The sequence below is a fragment of the Anser cygnoides genome, chromosome 2 (assembly GCF_040182565.1).
Source record: "Anser cygnoides isolate HZ-2024a breed goose chromosome 2, Taihu_goose_T2T_genome, whole genome shotgun sequence".
NCBI classification, from domain to species: Eukaryota; Metazoa; Chordata; class Aves; order Anseriformes; family Anatidae; genus Anser; species Anser cygnoides.
Window position 1 is genome coordinate 120,223,255 of NC_089874.1, and position 18,005 is coordinate 120,241,259.

General features: G+C 41.0%; 1 protein-coding gene and 1 long non-coding RNA gene across 2 annotated transcripts in view; one reads left to right on the top strand and one right to left on the bottom strand.

Moving 5' to 3' along the window:
• Positions 1 to 1,536: 1,536 nt before the first annotated feature.
• On the bottom strand, positions 1,537 to 16,622 carry LOC136790181 (uncharacterized). The gene is made up of 2 exons (XR_010829677.1): positions 16,379 to 16,622; positions 1,537 to 3,958 (listed from the first exon to the last, which is right to left on the bottom strand). It is a non-coding gene; the product is annotated as an uncharacterized lncRNA (long non-coding RNA).
• Positions 16,623 to 16,775: 153 nt separating this feature from the next.
• SNTG1 (syntrophin gamma 1) overlaps positions 16,776 to 18,005 on the top strand; it is a 371,706-nt gene continuing 370,476 nt past the window's right edge. The window contains exon 1 of the mRNA XM_048072405.2: positions 16,776 to 17,152. The gene's annotated coding sequence lies outside the window, so the exon portion shown is untranslated. The remainder of the gene's footprint in view (positions 17,153 to 18,005) is intronic.

Genomic DNA, 18,005 nt, shown 5'->3' on the forward strand with positions numbered 1-18,005 from the left:
TAACCAAAATCTCAAATATATTGCTGGGGTCTGGAAGCTTCGAAAATTATTTATTTTGGTATTCTTTAACACATTAAATAATATTTTGGGCACTTCTGAGAACCAGTGGGATTTGATTAGATAAATTACTGATTTTCATTCAGGAATGAGTCTATGACCCATTTTGTTGGCTGTACAATAATTAACATATACTGATAATTACATTGTTAGAAAAACTTTTTAATGGATTGAATTTCCATTTGATACCTGTGATCTGGTGAAACTGAATTATATTGTGTGAGCATGCCTGATTTATTTCAAGTTTCTGCCTGGCTGTGTTTAGTTTGTTGTAAAAGTTCAAAAATCAAAAGATATACGGAAATGACACAAAATTTCATACATGTGACATACTGAATCCAGATCTTGGTTTTAAACAAATCTGGCTATTCTGAGAACCTAAATAATCTGAGAGCTTGCAGTTATTCATAAATACATTTTTTTTCTCAGATAAACATTGTTAGTGTTTTTCTTTCCATAACCTCTACCTTCATATGGAACATTTGAGGTAGGTGTTTACTCAGAAAGTTTCCAGTGATTTTAGTGGACATTAGGAGTGTCTCCAAGACTATACTTGCACTGCAGGAGCCCAGAAAGTATCCGAACCAAACCCAGAAGTGCACCATCGCCTTATCTCCCTCCTCTACATCCTCATCTCCACAGGTAGGAAGATGAGTGATGAGGCCATGGAGGAGCAACATCACACAACCATGATTGGGGTGTCTGAGGACTGGCACCCCAGGCATGCCAGGATGCTTATCTGCTGTGCTGTCTAGACATAGCCTAAGTGCACTTGCTACAGCACTCTTGACAGCAATACTGCAGAGGCATTTTTCTTTCTTTAAAGAAACAGAAACGGTAAAACCTTGTAAATGCAACATCCATTTCACAAGGTTAAAACAGAAGGCAGTAAAAGCAAGTGTTGGGGGGTTTTGTTCATCTCATTTTGTGTCAGTAAAACTTCAGGATAACAGACATTTTCTAAGAGCGATGGTATGTGGAGTATTTTTTTCAAGGCTGCAAAAGGTTTTATACATGCGTAGGGTTAATATGCAATTCATAGATTTTTTGCATCTATGTGCAGGAACATTTTGTGTAGAGATGCACCTGTGTGTATGTCTATCTGTGTATGTATGTATGTGTGTGTGTGTTTGTGTTGACTGGCTTTCATGGTGATACAGATAGATATTGCTTATCAGGAAAAAAAAAAGTTTTCTGATAGCACACATACTGCTTAAAGCTGTGGGTAACATGCATAATCAAAAAAAGCACATTTTTCTCCTGGTGATATTATTTATTTATTGCTCCTATTATGCCTACGGATACTGAATTATTTGTTTCATTATCTATTTGTACTTTCTAATAAGCAAAATCCTTATCTACAGAGAGACTTCAATTGTATTCAAATCTGCTACCTTTCTAAAGAGATTTGTAACTTTAGCTATTTTCTCATTTGTGGGACAACAGATATCACTGATGACATCTGAAGCAGAATCAATCTTCTAGGCACAAAAACGGGGCAACTTTAATTTTGTTGATATTTTGAAGCAAGTAGATCAAGAGGTGAGAATATAGTATATATTAAACAGCATGAAAATACAATTCTAGAGTACTCTGCAGATACAATTCCTTTATCAAAGGATGAACACTGAGACAATCACTGGTTTTGAAAATAAATAACCAAGATGGTTGTGATTCTTTGTTAGTATGACAGTGTTAGCAGCAAATATTCCAGTTTCCTACTATAGTCATTTACACGTTCTCTGTGCGTACTAAATATCAAATTAATAATGCACAATTATCATTAACAACAAATCAGTACTTACTAAACTTTCATGTGTGATTTGGGAGTACCTTATCTTTGAACTTTAAGGAAGTACCGAAGTGTTTACTTCGTGCCAGGAAAGCTCATGGAGCAGATTATCTTGAGGGTCATCACGCGGCACTTGCAGGGTAAGCAGGCGATCAGGCCCAGTCAGCATGGGTTTATGAAAGGCAGGTCCTGCTTGACGAACCTGATCTCCTTCTATGACCAAGTGACGCGCTTGGTGGATGAGGGAAAGGCTGTGGATGTGGTTTACCTTGACCTCAGTAAGGCTTTTGACACAGTTCCCCACAACATTCTCCTCAAGAAACTGGCTGCTCGGGGCTTGGACTGGCGGACGCTTCGCTGGGTTAGAAACTGGCTGGATAGCCGGGCCCAGAGAGTTGTGGTGAATGGAGTCAAATCTGGTTGGAGGCCGGTCACTAGTGGTGTCCCCCAGGGCTCGGTACTGGGGCCGGTCCTCTTTAATATCTTTATCGATGATCTGGATGAGGGCGTCCAGTGTACCCTCAGTAAGTTTGAAGATGACACCAAGCTAAGTGCGTGTGTCGATCTGCTCGAGGGCAGGAAGGCTCTGCAGGAGGATCTGGATAGGCTGGAGTGATGGGCTGAGGTCAACTGTATGAAGTTCAACAAGGCCAAGTGCCGGGTCCTGCACCTGGGGCGCAATAACCCCAAGCAGAGCTACAGGCTGGGAGATGAGTGGCTGGAAAGCTGCCTGGCCGAGAGGGACCTGGGAGTACTGGTTGATAGTCGGCTGAATATGAGCCAGCAGTGTGCCCAGGTGGCCAAGAAGGCCAACAGCATCCTGGCCTGCATAAGAAGCAGTGTGGCCAGCAGGTCTAGGGAAGTGATTGTGCCCCTGTACTCGGCTCTGGTGAGGCCGCACCTTGAGTACTGTGTTCAGTTTTGGGCCCCTCGCTACAGGAAGGACATGGACGTGCTCGAGCGAGTCCAGAGAAGGGCGACCAAGCTGGTGAGGGGTCTGGAGAACAAGTCTTACGAGGAGCGGCTGAGGGAGCTGGGCTTGTTCAGCCTGGAGAAGAGGAGGCTCAGGGGAGACCTTATCGCTCTCTACAGTTACCTTAAAGGAGGCTGTAAAGAGGTGGGGGTTGGTCTGTTCTCCTACGTGCCTGGTGACAGGACAAGGGGGAATGGGCGAAAGTTGCGACAGGGGAGTTTTAGGTTGGATGTTAGGAAGTACTTCTTTACCGAAAGGGTTATTAAGCATTGGAACGGTCTGCCCAGGGAGGTGGTGGAGTCACCATCCCTGGAGGTCTTTAAAAGACGTTTAGATGTAGAGCTTAGCGATATGGTTTAGTGGAGTACTTAGTGTTAGGTCGGAGGTTGGACTCGATGATCTTGAGGTCTTTTCCAACCTAGAAATCTGTGATACTGTGATACTGTGATATTTTATGTACCAAAAATTAACTGGCAGTGTAACAGTCACAGTCACCATCACCGGTGACTCAATTCATATACGTGTGTAGCAAAGATATACAAATGATTTTCAGACCCTTACAAATGAAAAGTGTCACAAAATGCTAGACATCTGTCAGTAATTCCCACTCATAATTACCCATGTTTCCCACACAGAAAACAATGAACTAGGCCAGTGAATTACAGAAATAGCTACAGTGACTATGAACCTGGCTGGAAGTTAACCAGCACTGTTTGATTTTGAAGGCTGAACAGTATTTCTTCTTTTCACAAGTGGTTCCAAGCAGAGAGATCACTCAAATTTTGCTTTGCTTCATATAGTTTTCAGTAGGTAAAACTGGGAGTTGAGAGATAGAAGCAGTGCTTCCAGTTTATCAGAGATTGCCAATAAATAGCCATATTTGTTAAATACATTTTTCTAGAATATATAAGACATTCACATCATACTTTCTTTTACATAAAAGGAAAGTATACATACATATATATATTACTTATTGTCCTTCTGCGTTCTGTTTTCCTTTATCTACTGATAGAGCATAGCATACCTTGTTGGTAGAAGGAGGACTTGAGCAATAAAATTTCACTGTTCTAGCTGGTAGCTCTGTAGTCTGATCTAGGTCACGGATGCACAGGGCTTTCCTTTTTCATTTTTGTCCTCTGCTCATGGGAGAGACATAAAGAGATTAAAGGGATAATGGGTCTGATCCAAAGCCCTCTGTGGGTAATAGCAGAGCTGACAACAAATCTGTTTCACAGCAACTACTGAGATTTGGGGATTTGTTTCCATTCCACTTCAGAACAAAAGCAAAACCTTTTGGACAACTTTGCTAATTGAAATTCTTTTGAAATGTTCATTTTGACTATAGAATGTGATCTTTTTGATTCAGGAAGAAGTCCGTTGCTTGGTAATCAGGGAAATGGTATGAGAGGTGAGGGATTCCTGTTAATCCCCTGTTCCTTATAACATGGTGCAAGGTTTTTCATCCCCAAACTAACTACATCAGTAAACTAATACTTCCCTCATCTGGGCCATCAGGCAACTAAGTATAAGTGGAGAAAGAATCTTTCCATTGACTTTATTAGTCTTTGAGTCAAAATCATAGAAACAAATATGGTCTTTCCTGTTAATTTTTAACAAAAAAATATGAATGCAGCAATTTCTACATTCTAATCCACATACACTAAAGGAACAGCATTATTATTATTATTATTATTATTATTATTATTATTATTATTTATTATTATTAATGTCAGTTTTAACTACTGTTAAATTAAAACCAGACTAAGAATTGTTTCTTTTAGGATTGCTTTATAGTAGGGAGTTTTTCAATAAACCTGAATGACTTTTCCATAAAATTTCTAATTGATAAAAACAGCCTTTCATAGCACTGATTTAAAGGAATAGTAGTAATTGGGATTTTTCAGGGTTTTCAATTTTTTCTTTAATGGACTTGGTGGGATTGATTTATGAACTACACAGTAAATATGTTGAGTGATAATCCAAAATGATTGTCTAGCTTGTAACCTGAAAGGATTAATTCTCAGCTAAAATACTAAGATTTTATATATATACTACTAGTATTTAAATAAGAGAATATTGTAATTATGCAATCAAGTGTATTCTTCACGAATTTTGGGGGCTGCTCACCAGAGCCAGTGACCATAAAGAACATGCCATGAGTCTAATATATATATATATGTATCATATATACATGAGTCTAATATATATATACATATATACATATTTAAGAACATCTGTATCAAAACTCTACATATTTGGAATATTTCCAGCTCGATATGTTCTGTATGTTTGCACACAGATTTACTATACATAGATGCATAAATTGACCCTGATTCTGTGATCATTGAAACACAAAATCTTTTCTTTGAATCTCTAATACGTTTTATGTTGTATACATTCTTTTAAGTAATGCTGTTATATATTATTTGCATTTGAATTGAAGGCACCCAGAGAGAACAACACTAAAAATTCATCATTCAGTTTTTCAGAGTTCTTTTAAAATTACAATATTTTCCTGCCTTTGGAGTATTAGGAGCTTTGATTGCTGATTTTCAGAGACTTGTACTGTGTATATGCAGGCATGCAAACAGCTCCCCATGACACTCACCATCTGCTATTAAAAAATATTAACATTATTATTCCTAGTTCTGAAAACAGCTGTCTAATTTACTATTTCTCTCTCCTTCTTAGAGTGTTAGACATAGCTGGGTAGAACATGTAAATAAATGTTCATGTTTTCACATTCTGAATGAGCAACAGTGGACAGGAGAGATTCACTGAATACAATATCAAAAGAAATCAGACAGAAGAAAGCATCTCAGCTGTTACTATTTCAGAAGTATGCAGCTTAGAGAAGCCTGTAACATGAGAATAGCTCAGGGCCGAAAGATCTCAGGGTGTCTTGAGACTTTAAGCCCCATTATCTAAGAACTAGCAATACTAAGGAGGCTTCAGGGAACTCATCTTTCATGAAAGATCTTGGATTATCGCCCAGACTAGAATATCAAGTTCGATGGGAATAAATCTGAGTTTGCCAGACAAATGTAAAAGGTTTTCTAAGATCCTTTTCAGCTCCAAATGTCAGTCTTCAGAGTCTCTCCACAGGATCTTCATGTCTGGATTGTAGTTTTAATAGAGTACTTAATCACAAGAGACTGTGGAGTATCTCCTAAGTGATTCTTCTCTGTGATCCAGGAGTATTAAACCATTTTGTGACCAGAGGAAGCCACAAGCAAAAAACATAATTTAGACAAGAGAACTGGAAAGGCCTAACACAAACTTTCACCTGTCGTACCAGGAAGAATAAGAATATCTTATGTATATGGCAGTTCCTTGAAAGCCCTCTCTTTTTTATCAGAAATAAGATTTATAATGAGAATTGCCATGTTTCAACTTTTTTTTTTTTTTTTTTCTGAGTATTTCTCAGAGAATTTGTCTCTTTATCCCTTAAATGGCTTCAGGTAAACAGTCTTTTCTCTCCGCAGACATGAAGCCAGCATGCTAATGTAAAACTTCTAGGAAAAAAGAAGGCAAGAAGGCAGCACAGGTGTTGAAAGTAAATGATTTATCTTTTGGCAGCTGTACATCAACTTCTGTACTGTAGCTGCTGCAAGGGATCATTCCAAGCTTCAGTCTGATACAAGGGCATGGAGAAGCTTTGATACATATCAGCACCTATCAATACCAGCTTGGATTCAGATGGCAATCAAAGCAGCTTTGCATTACGCAGCTGTACATAGACTTTATAAATAGAATAAATAAATAGAATTCTATAAATAAATAAATAGAATAAATAAATAGAAATAAATAAATAAATAAATAAATAGAATTCTATAAATAGAATTAGTATGATTTATATATATATATATATATATATGGTAGAATGTTTCCATTGTTGAAAAGCCACTGTATCAAAAGCACTTTGGTGGTGAGCCACAGAGGCATCAAGTCAGCTTGACAGAATTGTGTTTTGAAGTAAGCTTTGGAAAAAAAATGATATGATAAGAATAAGAAATACAGATTTTTGTTGTTTGGAATAGCTTCTAAATTCACTGTATTGAGTAAAAGAAGAAAACACTACAGAGGTTTTGATTTAGTTTAAAGGAGATTTTCTGTATTTATATAACTGAAAAAAAATGAGATATTTTATTTTTGTCTTCATTTATTTTCATTAAAACATCAACAACACAGCATTTCCTGCTAAATAAAAGTGAACTTTCTCCCCTTTTATGGTCTGATATAACTGATAAAATTCACTATGATTTAATTTATAAAATGAATGTATGGCACATATTTAAAACTCCTTTTTATCAAATTATATGCAAATTCCAGGATTTTATGCTTGTTTGTTTGAAGAGCAATTAATCAATAATGAAAGATAAATGTTAACTCAAGACCAACTTCAAATATTTCCCTATTAAAATTTAAGCAAAATACGTGTTAATGTACTTAAAATATTCATAATGATATAGGCATAAAATCTAACTAATTGGCTAGTGTCTCTTGGAAAAAATAAGATAAATTTATATTATTTTGTATCCATGCAACTCTACCCATGATGGGTTTTGTTAAGAATTTCATAAGTTTGTGACAGATCCTTGACCCATTTATACTTCATCTCCCAGTAACATCTGTAGTGAAAATTATGATTACTTTGATATGCATCTTTACTTTCTCTGTCTTGTTTTTAAAGCTGAGCACCATGTTGAAGGCTAATTAACCTTTGCAAAATAAAATGTCCAACTGTTGCATACTGACAAGTGGTTTGTTTTCATCATGAACAAGCTGTAATTAATATTTAAGTATTTATTGAATTATGGCTATTTTCATCACATCTGCAGATAATATCAAATCATTTTTGAGAGCTGACTAAGGGAGAAATAAGATCAAAATGTACTTAAGAGTCAATTTACCCTTCTGAAAGCAATAAATAATTTAATATGGTTTATTTAAATAGTACTTATTTTTTCCTCAGTTAACCTTTCATTATGATAACAAAAGTCTACTAAAATAATTAAATGTTTACAGATGAGAATAAATGAATTATTCTTACATAAATATTTGTAACAAAGGAAAGAAAACTGTATTTATGAGCTAATGAATAGCTAGTGGGCACAATACAGTAAAATTTGCAAAAGTCACATATTGGAAATTCAGAGGGAATCTAATCATCTGAACTCAACTTGCAAGTCACCTATGGCAGAAAATAGACAATGTGTTGTTTCTAGAGAAATGGAATATTACATGCAGTATCAAGATTTTAAGGTTACAACTCAGCAACACTTTTCTGCCTTTTTTTTTTTCCCCTGATGGAAATAATTACTTAGGATATGGGGCACTTATGTTACATGAATTGCTAAAATGATTGTTTACATTTATATTTAAAGACAGTCATTTTGTTTCCTCTGTGTTTGTAAATGTTGCTAAAGCTTTCCCATAGATGCCCCTGGTCCGTGTAGTTCCCTCCAAGATGGGGTAGGATAATGCAGACAGCAAGACCATAACACTGATCTGGGACTAAGATGCTGCATGTATCACTCTTTGTTTTAACAGATCTCTATATACACTGAAAAAAACTACCAAGGTTATCCACACCTTCATTTTACTTCTGTGGGGAAAAAAATATATATATTTATAGAGATATAATATTTGGAAGACGAATTATTACTATGAAAGACAAATAGAGGTGGATAGTCTGAATTTATTCCTTGGTTTTATTGCTGCTGACTGCATCTCCAAAGGAACACCTCAAGGGTACCATAGAAACAAAAAATCATAGACAGCTTGGGTTGGAAGGGCCTTCAAAGATCACCCAGTTCCACCCCTACCGCCATGGGCAGGGACACCTCCCACCAGACCAGGTTGCCCAAAGCCCCATCCAGCCTGGCCTTGAACACCTCCAGGGATGGGGCATCCACAGCTTCTCTGGGCAACCTCTGCCAGTTCCTCACCACCCTCTGAGTGAAGAATTTCCACCTAACCTCTAATCTAAATCTCCCTTCTTTTAGTTTAAAATCATTCCTCCTTGTCCTGTCATTGTCTGCCTGAAGAAAAAGTTGCTCTCCGTCTTTTTTATAAGCCCCCCTTTAAGTACTGAAAAGCCACAATGAGGTCTCCCCAGAGCCTTCTCTTCTCCAGGCTGAACACCCCCACCTCTCTCAGCCTTTCTTCAGAGATCGGTGCTCCAGCCCTGTGATCACCTTTGTGTCCCTCCTCCAGACCCACATCCTTCTTGTGCTGGGGCCCCCAGACCTGGATGCAGCACACCAAGTGGGGCCTCACAAGAACAGAGCAGAGGGGCACAATCACCTCCCTTGCCCTGCTGGCCACCCCTCTGTTGATGCAGCTGAGGATGCAGTTGGCCTTCTGGGCTGCAAGCACGCACTGCTGGCTCATGTCGAGCCTTTCGTCCACCAGAACCCCCAAGTCCTTCTCTGCAGGGCTGCTTTCAGTGAGTTCTTCTTCCATTCTCTACTCACATCTGGGATTGCCCCGAGCCAGGTAAAGCACCTTGCACTTGGACTCGTTGAACCTCATTAGGTTCGCATGGGCTCAATTTTCTAGCTTGCCCAGGTCCTTTTGGATGGCATCCCTTCCTTATGGATGGCATCCCTTCCTTATGTTGTATCAACTGCACCGCTCAGCTTGGTGTCATCTGCAAACTGGCTGCAAGTGCACTTGATCCCACTGTCTGTCATTGATAAAGATATTAAACAGCACCGGTCCCAAGAGGGACGCTACTCATCATCGGCCTCCACCTGGACATAGAGCCATGGGCCACCACTCTCTGGGTGTGACCTTCAAGCCAATTCCTTATCCACTAAATGGTCCACCCTTCAAATCCATCTGTCTCCAATTTGTATATAAGGATGTCGTGTGGTACTGCCTCAAAGGCCAGGCAGATGACATTGGTTGGTCTTCCCTTGACAACTGATGCAGTCACTCCATCATAGAAGGCCACCAGATTGGTCAGGCATGAATTGCCTTTGATGAAGTCATGCTGGCTGTCTCAGATCACCTCTTTGTCCTGCATGTGCCTTGACACTGCTTCCAGAAGGGTATTTTCCATTATCTTCCCAGGCACAGAGGTGAGGCTCACTGGTCTGTAGTTCCCTGGCTCCTCCTTCCTCCCCTTTTTAAAAATGGGAGTGATGTTTCTCTTTTTCCAGTCACCGGGGACCCTGCCTGACTGCCGGGACTTTTCAAATATGATGGAGAGTGGCTTGGCAACTACATCAATCAATTCCCTCAGGACCCTAGGAAACATGTCATCAGGCCCCATAGACTTGTACCTGTTCAGTTTCATCAGGTGGTCTCGAACCTGCTCTTCGGTTACAGTGAGAGGGACTTTGCTACTCCAGCCCCCACCTAAAGGTTTAGAGACTTGAGAGATATGGGAAGCCTGATTGTCAGTGAAGACTGAGGCAAAGAAGTTGTTGAGTACCTCAGCCTTCTTCATGTTTGTCCTTACTTGTTCTTCCTTCTCATCCATCAGAGGGGGTACACTCTCCTTGGCCTTTCTTTTCTCACCATGTATAAATGTTTTTCCTTATATAAAAATGAGGAACACTTTGTGCAAGTGTTATTTACGCTAATAAAAAATACTCATTTCATAATTTCTGAATATGATGGCGTGGGTGTTTTTATTTTATTTTATTTTATTTTATTTTATTTTATTTTATTTTATTTTATTTTTTTTATTTTATTTTATTTTATTTTATTTTATTTTATTTTATTTTATTTTATTTTATTTTATTTTTTATAACTGTGAGCAAAACAGTGCTGGAATTGCACAAAGGCTTACTTTGCCCTGAAATCAACAACTCTTGGGAAATGCTGTATCAGAGCTGGAGCTTCAGCTCAGTACCTTCATGTTTTTGTAATGAGCGATAATCTGGCACACACATACACAGCACAGAAAAACTTTGCAGTAAGAATGTCCTAGCGTAGGCTTACTTCAGTAAAGTTGCAGGCCCTGCTTCACTGTGGTTACAGGCATTCACCTACAGAAATGTGTTTTCTATTTGTATGAACTAGGAGGGTCCTGACGACATTCCCTGTCCATATTGTTCCTGCCCAATCTCCTCTGGGACCCCAACAAACTCCTGCCCATGGGCCCAGGACCATGTTTCAGCTCTGCCCCAAGGCACAGTTCCTGCTGTAGGACACAGGCACACATTGTAGGTTGGCCTGCCTGTGGTTCTCTCATAACTATGCCTGTGGCTGGCTATGGACCTTGCTGAACTGGAATCTGTGGGTTGTCTTCCCATGGACCTGACTTTGTCACTACAGCAGTCTGGCCCCCAGGGAGCCATTGACCCTTGCAGAACCCTGACACTATCCATGAATGTGCACGTCCTACAGAGCTCTCAGCAGCAATCTGCTCAGAAAAGCTGTTTCGGAGCATCACTTCATGGCAGAGGAAACCTAAGAGTGCCTCTTCCATGGTACAGATCAGGGAACCATATGAAGCTATGCTAGTAATGTCATTTGTATCAGACTGAAGCAGAGAAGTAGCAGACAACATTAGACTTTGTGGGAGATCATTGGCAAGCTAGCACAGTAAATAACACCGTGCTTGTTGTGACCAAATAGTCTGTTTAAAAACAAAAACAAAACAAAAACCAAAATAACACAAAACAAAAACAACAATAACAACAAGAGGGAAAAAAAAAAAAACCAGTCTTGTATCTGTATTTTTGCTATTGTCCTTCATATTTGTTTTGCATCTTTGTTACCTGGCCAAGCCACAGAAAAACACCCAGGTGGCAAGCAATGAATTTTCTGACACATAGCTAATCAAGTTGGCCTAGAAGTAGGAACAGGCTGTGCTGAAATGAGAGAAATGGCTGTGCAACATTAGCTGGGGGCTGAGCAGAGCCTAGAGTCACTAAGCCCTAGAGACCTGGACACTTGAGAGTTCATGTTCAGCAGATGGCACCAAAAGTGGTGGGAGAAGCACACAGTGGTGATGGGAATTTTCCCAGCTGTAAACTGCTAATCCATGGTAAGGAGAAGGAAAAAAAAAGAACCCCAAACTTCAAGACAGACTACAATGATGGAAGAGCAATGCTGATTATTCAAACTAAACTCATCACGCAATGAAACTGCTTAGCAGAGGTAGCTATTGTGGAAAACTACCTAATAAATCAAGGCTAGGTTCAATGAACTTTCCTTTTCATGCATACTGAAATCATACATCAGCATACAGTGCTCAGCCTACATATGCTTATCATGTTCCTCACACAGTGAAGCATCCATTCTTGTATTTATGGCAAACATTGAATTCACTGTCCAGTGCTTTTACAGAGCTCTATGATGCTGTTGTGCAACTGAGGGAAGCCTGAGCTAAAGCAGCTGCCCTTTCTATTGAAGGGTCAGAGGGATGCTGTGGCGGCTCCAGCCATGAAGGCTTGCCTCATTCATCCATAGCCAGCTAATCCCACACCCCATTTCTTCAGCAGCCACAGAAGCAGCTCATTTTTATCCCCTCTACCTGACTGGGAGCTATGATTTCATGTGAACAAAACATTGAGCAGTCCAAAAGCACTTGATGATTATTAAATAGTCATTGCTCTCTTCATCCTCCCATAGGTAGACACTGGAGCCAGGCTGAAGATGCAGGGTAGACCACAGTCTAACACCCATCTGTCAGGGATAATTTGTAACAGCTGAAATTTTGTACCTAAGCCTTAACTTTTTGCAGAGTGGTTCATGTTTCAACTTCTGGGCAAAGCTACAACTTTTATTCCGTCCATAAACATGGTCTCAAGTGAGGATATACAAATGATTTTTAATGCCAGGAACACAGCAATCATGTTATAAAGTGTAGCTGTATCCGCATGTATTTCAAAATACTATGATCAATGATATCACTTGCAGATGACATTTCATATTTGAATTCTACTCTCTCTTTTAACCATCACCTTCAAAATGTGAAGCTCAAATAAATAAATTCTTCTATATCCTCAGTCATCTTTTATCTTTCTGGCTTTCTTTTGTAGACTTATAAACGCTATAGTCTTTAAGATAGTTGGTTTTGAATCCTTGTCTTTTATCAATTATTTGGTTTCCAAAGGGGGGAAAAAATTGAACTGCTCAAAATTGATTTTTAAATATACAGAGGGCAATTTTATCTTCTTTTGACAAAGAAATGGGATAATTTCTGTGTGATAATGCAGAGTTTTTTTTTTTTTAGCGAGGATAACAGAAAAAAAAAGTAATTGATAACTTTCTTAGATTCTACTATTTATAGCCTCTGACTTGTTACTTGCTCTTGTGATAATTGATTTTAATAAATTAATTACTAAGGCAGATAACAGATAACTTCAATGATACTAGTTAAAATCCTTTCTTATAATTTTATCCAAATTATCTCATAGATTAAAAATACCCATTAATGAGATGCAAGCCAATTATAGACCAGCATAAATAACAACAGTACTGAATATGATGTACAGGCTGCGTATAAGCTTTGGTATTAAGGAATGAGTTTAATTCTGTGAACTTCACAGTCTGATTCCTTTGAGATTCTCTGCTGTTTGGTTTTAGCGTAGACGGGTCTAAATGCTCCAAGCTTTGAAATGATTTGAAAAGCTCGGAATTTCAAAGTTAAAATTCACATGGAATTTATGGAATTGCTAATATCCTGTTTACATGTGAAAAGAGGGATTTCAATGTGTAAGCATATTCAGTTCGAGCCTGAACAAACCCCCATGTCTCTCTTCGGGTCTACATGAGTGTGAGTTTTAAATGGATTGACACAAGCTCTTGAGAAACAAATCACAGCAGCAAGAAATATTATGGAGCATAGCAGCACTTTTTTTTAGCCACCCACAGACTGTAAAGGCTATTTTGGTCTCCATCATTTCCCCAGTCAGATTTTCAGATTACAAGCCATGGTGAAAAATGACACATTATTTTATACGTGTGACAGATACTGGTAAATCAAGTATTTGCTTCAACTTTAGTTTAATCTAGATGTGGGGAAACAAGAGAGAATATATTCCTAAACTTTTCTGGACTCAGTTGTTTGGATTGTTACCAGTCTGTGAACGGAAATTAAAAATAATACAGAAACTGGGAATGTACTCTGCATTTGTATTTCAATATAGAGAGTACCGAGAGTTTGATGCTGCTCACAGATGACCTTGTGACCTACTTATTATAAAACTTGTGATGCCTGTCCTTGAGAGAGTTACATTCACTATTCTGATAGCTATCTTCTCCAAAAGTGGGTATTGAAAATAAATTAATTCCATTCTGATAGAGTCAATGAAAAGCCCATCACTACTGTGAGTTTCACTTCCATTGGTTTGATATTCTGCTTAAAAAGATCTCCTTACAGACTGATAATGTCTTTTTACTGAGTATTTTGACAGGGATAAAATAAGACTCAGTACTTTCTACGAACTAAAAGAGCATCTGGAGGTCTATTTAAGGCACTTTGTCATACAAAAAAAAGTATTTGTAAATGAACTTCCGTGTAAATGAACAACCATGCCTGGTTTCTCGTGCAGATTTTCATGCACAAAATAGGAGTATACCTTGCCTCCATTTGCAGACTGGAGTGTATTTGATATTGCTGATGGCTTCAAATTGGTAATGAGCTATGTTCTGTCAAGGAAGGATAACCAGTGGATAACCATGATGTGTTCAGATGTAGTAAGACCTACTACATGAATAGACAACCACCTGTTGCAGTGATTTTGGATATAAAGGCTTTTCCTCCACTCCCCAAATAACCTATAACAATTTTTTTTTTTATGTTCATCCTAATTTTCCACTACTACAGGTAGGTTTTTTTGCCCTTTTTCAAGGCTCCAATTCTCTCCAGTTCAAATCCCAAAGCCTCCACAATGAGGGCCTGGTGTGATGGATATATGCACCAGTGTTTTGTTGCCAAATGTCAGAATCGCTGCCCACAATTAAACTATGCTTTAGCTAGGAAAACAAACAAACAAACAGATTGGGTGCTGTAATAATTTTTCTAAGGAAAAAGAGGACAAATGACCTCTTGTAAATAGATAGTCAATACAATTTTACAAAAGATGTCACTTGCTTTCTTGTGGGGTGACATTCTTCCTTTCATCCCTCCCCCCCCTTTTAAACAATGACATTTGTTCTTCATGCTTAGCCTCTATTATTTCATCTTTTAACACTGTTCATCTTCTGTCACTCCATCTGTGTTAGTGACTCGAGTGGTGTCAGACTGCTGATGCTGCAGAACCTACAACACAGCTGCCAACCTACTACCAGCTTACTATGTGATACTTAATGAAAATTGCCCATACTACACAAAAACAATTCTGTCTCACCCACTCTGATTTTAAATGTTAATTCATCTTCTTGACTACATGCTAGACTTACCTGAAATGTGATTTCTACTCGTATAAAATTGCTATGATGTATTCATGCTGCTTGAAGCAACAATGCAAAACAAAATTAACCTTCTAATATTGTGTAAAACTGGCAGTCATGCATATTTCATACAATCATGTGGATTCAGCTTTATAATGATTAAAAAATGCATACTTTTCACCTGGTTTGCTGGTTTCTCTTCAGCATATTCTTTCTGCTAATAAAAGTTATAACTAGCACGTGTATTCTGATAAACATAGGAAGAGTTTGAAAGATCTTGCAATGAAAATCTTTCTCTGGCGAAAATGAATCTTGCTTACACAGACTATCCTACTCTTCATTGTGACGCAGAAGAGAGAGGTCTCCATCAAAGATGACGGCTCTTCCTACAGCTAGAGAGAATATGGCATGTATCAATTTATCAGTACCCAGGCTTTAAAGTGGTGTGTGAAGGTGGATTCAACAGTGAACACATCGGAGGCTGTCCCTGCTGGAAGTCTGCTGTGGGATTGGGTCTAGCTGGGGTAGTTAGCAGATGGTAACAGATTATTCACATCCATGTTGTTTAAAGACTGTGCTCTCAAGGGTGGAGTGTTGTCTTTCTCCACAGAGCATGACCAAGGAGGGTTACAGCTCCACTTCTGTGCTTGACTGGGAATAGTTTTCAATTCATTACATTTCATTTATTTAAATTGTCAGACATGTATTTAAATCATCCTAGCCCTAATATACGTATAATTGTAATCATCTATTTTTTCAGTCTTGTCAGGGGAACTCTCAGCTCACACTGTTCAATCTTTCAGTGGAACCACAATAGGGCATATAAGTTGGTTAGCTCGTAGCTATCAAGAAGTGTGTTAACATCAATCAGTATTAAGAAACAGGGAAAAATAAGGATCTGTATCTCTAGATGGGAACTGAAGTACAAATCTGTTCAATTAGGCATGAAACCTATCACTGCATATTCTCATGCATTTATCAACTCAATGCTTAACTATATCCTTCAGAGCAACTCTATTATCTTTGCATTTAGCTTGCACGAAGTTGCCTTTTAAAATCCTTTTTCCCCCTTAATGGCTTAACACGCATTATTGGAGTTAATATTTATAAAAGGAATTCAAAGGGAACAGAAACATTTTTGTTTGCAGCAGCTCGGCAGAAGAAGACTGAAACTGTAAGATTCGTAAGGGAATTACCTCTCATTCCACGAAGCCTGAATAAGAAGGAAGAAAGAAGAAGGAGGCTAGCAGAGAAGCTGCGGGGGAAAAATAAACGGGAGAAACTGTGGGGGAAGTTGAGCAGAAAGAAGCCGGCGGCCGGTCGAGGGAGTGAGGGGGAGCGGCCTGGGGACTCCACCGTCGTCGAGTGCGGGGTCTCGCAGCCCTGTGGGTCCATCCCCAACCCCATCGGCGGCCCCGGCCCCAGCCCACAGGGCCCGGCACGTTCCCGGGGGAGGTCCTCTCGTCAGCGGATCTAGCGGCGGGGCGGCGCCACGGAGCGCCCCGGCAGCGCCGGGCGGGGGTCCCGGGCGGGGCCGGCATCGCCGCGGCGGGCTGCGGCCGCGGTGGCGGCGCCGCGCCGCCTCGCCTCGCCTCGCCTCGCCTCACACGGCCTCGCCTGTCCGCTCTTCGCCGCGGAGGGGCGGCGCTGCCTCCCCGCACGCCCCCGCTCCGTCTCCGGGAAGGGCGCGGGGAGCCCCTCGCTGCCCCCCGGCTGGCCGCGATGCCGCGTTAGCGGAGCCCCCCCCTTCTCCCCGAGGAAGCTGCCGGGGCTGTGGCTGGCACCATGGGCACCGCGCTCCGGGGCGCGGCGGCCGGGCTCCCTGCGCGCTCCGGCTGAGCCGGGAAGGGGATGCGTCGGCGCCCGGTGGAAATATTTTGGAAACGGCGCGGAGCGGTGCGGGGAGGACGAGCGGCACGGCGTTTCACCGGCTGAGAGGAGGAGGTCTCCCGGCGGTAGCGTCTAGGCAAGTAAGTGCTGCTTCTCCGCCGCCTTACCCCTGCCTCGAGTGACTTCTTTCTGCTGCCTGCCTCCCACTGCTTTTTGCGGGCGGTGTGGGGATGGGGATGGGGATGGGGGTGCATCCCGGGAGCGCCCCGCCGCCCGGCCGGCAGCCGCGGGGAGCATCGAGGAGAAGCAAAGCACCGTGCCTTGTTGTTCCCTTGTGCACGGCTGCAGCCGGATCGCCGGAGCCTCCCGAGTCGCTTCCCACCCGTGGCTCCTGCTGGAGAGGGCTCTTGGTGGCTCAGGCTGTGCGTGAGCCTTGCGGACCCGCTCGGGGAGCGGGGGGGGGGGGGGGGGGGGGGGGGGTGGTGGTGAACCCGGAGCTCTGGTTTTCATGCCTTTAACTTTCTCGTGTCCTGCCTGGGGATGTTCTCCGAGGTGCTTTTTTGCTGTGAGGGTATGGTTTACCCAGTCGCATTTGTTAGCTCGCTTTTAGCCCGTGGGGATTTGTTGCTTGGCTTGACATTGCCGTGGAAAAAGTTGGCCGTAATGCATCTCAGTATACAGAGCACGGGTTGCAGGCAGGGGACTAATTCTGCTCTTGGAGGAACTCCACTTCAAAGGAGCAGGCCCACAGGTCTGTAATCTCCTGTTAAAACCTCACGGAGCTCGGAGCAGAGCTGTCACACGCAGGAGAATGAATTCTCCTGCTCACCTTTCGGCACCGATAGCATGTAAGCTAAGCAGCCTGCCTTCCCCTATCTGTGAAACACCTGTCTCTGAAACGCAGGGGATAGAGAGGTGAATTCTGGGCTGGTTTGGGAGAAGACAGAACTTCAGACCGTGTTTAATTAAGTTTGCTTGTATTGATTTCCTTGG